The 4,818-nt window shown below is 48.6% G+C and overlaps 1 long non-coding RNA gene across 1 annotated transcript; it reads right to left on the bottom strand.

Moving 5' to 3' along the window:
- Positions 1-238: 238 nt before the first annotated feature.
- On the bottom strand, positions 239-4,088 carry LOC116897782. The gene is made up of 3 exons (XR_004387625.1): positions 3,478-4,088; positions 1,420-1,498; positions 239-791 (listed from the first exon to the last, which is right to left on the bottom strand). It is a non-coding gene; the product is annotated as an uncharacterized LOC116897782 (long non-coding RNA).
- Positions 4,089-4,818: the final 730 nt, after the last annotated feature.

Here is a 4,818-nt window from a genome sequence, read left to right as displayed (position 1 = left end):
TTATATACTATATTATATATGATCTCTATCTCTTTATCTCTCTATCTCCATTTTTTTTTTTGTTCTTTTTTTCGGAGCTGGGGACTGAACCCAGGGCCTTGCGCTTCCTAGGTAAGCGCTCTACCGCTGAGCTAAATCCCCAGCCCCTCTATCTCCATTTCTATCTCTACATCGAGACAAGGTTTCTCTGTGTAGCCCTGGCTGTCCTGGACCTTGCTCTGTAGACCAGGCTGGCCTCCGCCTCCAGTGTGCTGGTTTGATTAAAGGTGTGTGCTGCCATACGTGTCAATAATTCTGCTTTTCAACAGGGAGTTATGATCCTGGAGGAACTTGAAGACCAGCATGTACTTTAGATGCCAGTAGGCACCGCAGACAGCCATTCGTCCCTTCTGCCAGCAGTAAGAGAAATGGCTCCTTTGGGAGAGGGAAACAGTCTCTTCATAAATTGCTGAGGAACGCTGGCTTTTAACTGACAAGAGTTTGGGGAAATGGAGTTTTCTTCGGACCTGACACTCTAGCCATCTGTTAATGATAAGGGTAATGTAATCTCTTCTGTAGCTGCTTCTTGGTTGAAATTAGGGTGTTGTTGCTGCGGGTGAGGGTGGGCTCAGGAAGGCTGATCCGGCAACATGCTGGGGACACCTGGCTCACTGACCACCTTGGGAAGTGCAGGCTGCTTTGGGGCAGCCTGGAGTATTGCAGAAGTATCTGGTTTGTATCAGTTTTCGCTAAGTCCAGGGCTCACTGGTTTCACAGGACTGGTGATCTGCAGGCCAAGGTTGATCGAAAATCTGCTGAAACAGATATAGAGTAGGATCAGAAGGTAAAGTTTAAGGGAAAATCTTACACTTGAAACTTCCAGGCTTGTGGTCTTGGTATTTGGAGCAATGAAAAGAGTTCCAAGACCAGGGGAAGGAAAGAGCCCACCCTCAGGACCCCAGGAACTCTGCCTTTGAAGCCCACTGACCTCATGCCTATTTCCAGCTAGACTGCCCCAACGTGGAGGTGGGTCAGGGAATGTCTGTTGCGAGCCCACCATCAGGGAGAGGTAGGAAGCTTCAGCTCTTGACGGACAGGAGTACTTATCTGGAGTCTGACCTGTGACAGTGGATCCAAGTTGCAACTCCCTGAAGCTTACACAAAATTTTTAAAAAATCGTGAAAAGACAAAGGAATATTTTCATGTGGAAACCTGCTTTGTGAATTTTAAGCTGCCTGAGTCTGCGAGGCCTGATTTCTTCATATGAAATGGACTGACAGGTGGCTGCAGTCTTTGGTGGAGGATCTACATGCTCCTTGCTGTTGCTAAACTGATAAAGCTACAGGTAGGTACCAGTCACCATCAGAGACCGGAGAAGGATACACGTGTGCAGAAAGTAATCCACTGGCCTCTGTATCAGTGCAAATGACAGAAACTTACCTGTTACCTGGATGGTTATCCTAGGATCCTCGACGATGGTGCCAAGATGGTTTCACGGGGGTCTGAGGTCAGGGCCTACCTTGGTGAGGAAAAAAAGGGGCAGTCAATTCTCCAGTGTCCAAGCCTGTGCAGTTTGGACAGAGTCCTGGCAGAGGGTGAGGCCTGGGGCAGTTCTGTGCCCAGTGGTTAGTAGTACCACAATCCAGGTGGGTGGTGGTCTGCGCCCTGCCATATTCTTTGGGGAAGATCTTAGGACTAACTCTAGGAGCTGGCAGCTCTGTCTATCATGGGGGGGCTTTTGCATTATGCAACTGGCCCCCAGAGACTCTCGAGTTTGAAGGCTTGGCCCATAGGGGGAGGCATTGTAGAAGGTGTGGCCTTGTTGGAGGGGCAGGCTTTGGGCAAGGCAGATGCCCTAGCTAGGTCTGCCTTGATTCAGATGAGTAGAACTCTCAGCTCCTTCTTCTTTAGACGCCATATCTAAATGTGGTCCTCCACACCTCCCAGCATGCTGATAGTGGACAAAACCTCTGAGACTGTAAGGCAGCCCCGATGACATGTTCTCCGTCCCTTATAGGAGCTGCTGTGGTCTCTTAGCATCAATGAAGCCCTAAGACCAGGTGGCAGGTTCTTGTTTACAAGATTAGGATTTCATAGTTTTATCCCTGTCAAGTTTTAGCCTTAAAGTTTTAAGATGAGGGCTGGAAAGATGGCTCAGTGGTTAGAGCACTGACTGCTCTTCCAGAGGCCCTGAGTTCAAATCCCAGCAACCACACGGTGGCTCACAACCATCTGTAATGGGATCCGATGCCCTCTTCTGGTGTGTCTGAAGACAGCTACAGTGTACTCATATACAATAAAATTAAAAAAAAATTTTAAGATGAAGGTTTAAATCAAGGTCCTTTAGCACCAAAATAAAATCTTAAGCCACAAATACAGCCCACAGAGAGACTGAGAACCTTACTTTCCCGATCCTTGTAGGGTATGTGAACCATGCCACCAGAAGAATTGGCACAGAATGGGTGAGGTAGATTATGTCCAAACCCTGGCAGAAGTGGGGGCTAACCCCCTCTCTATTTCTGTGCCTGTCTCAGAGCATATAACACAAAGACCTCCAACCAGGTGGTCACAAGTAGTCAGTCACATAGCACAGCTCCTGGAATTCTTCTCCATGCAAACAAGGCATCTGAGTAGTCTTAGCCTTCAGCCAATGATTTCCCTCCCTGGATATTCTCATGCCCTTCCCAAAACTACATAACCCTTGGTTCACCCTAAATAACGAAATATGAACAAGCTAAGAACATATCAGAGGGATGCATCGTTAAAGATGGTTGGAGAGGGCCTTAGCCTGAAAGAGGTGTAACGCCAAGATTCTTCAAGGCCTTCTCTCTCCTCCCCATTTCCCTCTTCCCCCAGCAGTTTCTCTCAGCCGGACCAGGATCCTGCTCTTCCTGGGATCCTGCTAGTCCTGGGATCCACTTCCCCCTTCCGGCATCCCAGGCAGTGGCATCTGATGCCCTGGAGAGGGCAGACTGCAGACCCCACCTGTTCCACACTTTGCCCTGTCCTCTTTACCTGGTGAGTGGCATCCAGACACCCCAGAGGAGAGGGGGGAACCAGGAACCACAGATCCTTTTACAGTACAACATTATAGAACATCACATTTTCTTGTCTAACTAAATTTATCTAAATATCTAAAGCTTAACAAAGTTAGCAAAGGCAAAGAGGTTGGACGAATATTTTCAAATTAGTTTGTACCAGCCTGAATAGTCCTTAGGACTTCTTAAACCTCATTTATCAACCATACCTTATCCTTATCTAAAATGTTAGAAGCCTGGCATTGAACACAGTCAGCAAGGACATAAGTGGCTGGACACACATTTTAAAGTCAGTTTCTGTTAACCTGAGTAGACCTTTATAATCTTAGGAATTTATAAACCTAATTAAGCATACCTTAATCAAACACACGCTAATCCAGACCTGTAATCTACATAAGCTTCACCTAGTGGGTCTACCCAAAAGTATTCACCCCCTCCCCCTTGTTTCCTTGTTACCCACCTGTCACTCCTTTCTGCTTGTCCTCTATAGGTAGCTACAGACATTCTGTCTGGCTCCTGAGTGGTCCGGGAGCCTTGAGGGGCGTGTCAGATCTAGCTGTCTAGTTGTGCCTTCTGTTGCCTGGGTCGCGCCTGGCAGGCCACGCTAATGGGAGATGCCAGCGGCCTGATACAAATAGCCTCTTTCACAGGCTCAGAAAGGCAACGTGCGGTGCTTTCCCATGTCTGCAGCTTGGTCCAGATCCAGCAAGGAAGATGCTTGCGGGCTTGTTGCGCGCCCCCTGGCGGCCATTTCCAGCTACTTCCGCATCCCAGATTTCTGTTTGGATTCTTTTACTGGAGCACAGGGACATACAGGAACCTGGCTCCTGCTTCCAGACAGTGACATTCTGCAGGTGACTGAAGCCTTGATTCCTCTCTGTCTTGTGACTTCACTGCCCCCAAGAAATGGCCAGGTGTTTCAGAAAACACACCTGGCACCATTCCCCAGAAAGAGCATTAGGAAGAGCGAAACCTGAGTGGCGAGAGCTCCAGCTTCGGTACCAGGTCAGGACCAAGTGGCACTCCTGAGTCTCTGTGAACCTGTTCCTTGTTATGGATAAGCACGGATTAGCATCTTTCTGCCGGGGCGATCTTCCTCTTCTGCAGATCAGTCCCCGTCTGAGCATGCTCAGGGGTCTCTGGGTGGCTGGGCATCCCAGAGCAGCGCTGAGATTTGCGGGTGGCACTAGAAAACTCCAAGGGCTGAAAGCTGCCTTTTATCGTCTATAGTCTGACATTTTTGGATACATTTTTGAGTTTTTTGTGACTGCCGTTAAGTAGACATAGGGAGTGGGTGAACCCTGTCAGTTACTGTAAATCACATTGGTCGTACATTTCAGACCTGCTCCTGGCCTTCATTCTGAGGAGTCTCAGCTTCACTCCTTTGTCCTCATGACTCGCGTAGCACTGTTCCCTCTCATCATCCGGTCCACCTTCTGGAACACTACCAAAGCAGTCCCCAGGAAGCCTTTAAGGAGGATTGGCCAGCAGATACCCACTTCCTGTATAGGAAGCCTGCCTCCTCCAAGTCTGTGTGGTTCATTGCCCCACTTTGAGACATGGGAAAATTTCCCAGAGATACTCCAGCAAGGACAGCAACCTAGGTTGTACCCCTTGACATAACTTAAGGGATTTGTGGTGGGAACCTAAGGCGGGAATCTATGCCTAGATTGTGCACCACAGGCTAAAGGTTGTTTTCTGAGCATCTGAATCTTGCTGGTGACCTCCACGGGCTGTCCTCACAAACATGGCAGGATTGAATGCAATCTGTATTTTGGCCACAGAACCAGTAGGGAACTAG

Source organism: Rattus rattus, chromosome 4 (genome assembly GCF_011064425.1).
Source record: "Rattus rattus isolate New Zealand chromosome 4, Rrattus_CSIRO_v1, whole genome shotgun sequence".
Classification (NCBI taxonomy): domain Eukaryota; kingdom Metazoa; phylum Chordata; class Mammalia; order Rodentia; family Muridae; genus Rattus; species Rattus rattus.
This window is presented reverse-complemented; position numbering and strand designations above follow the sequence as displayed.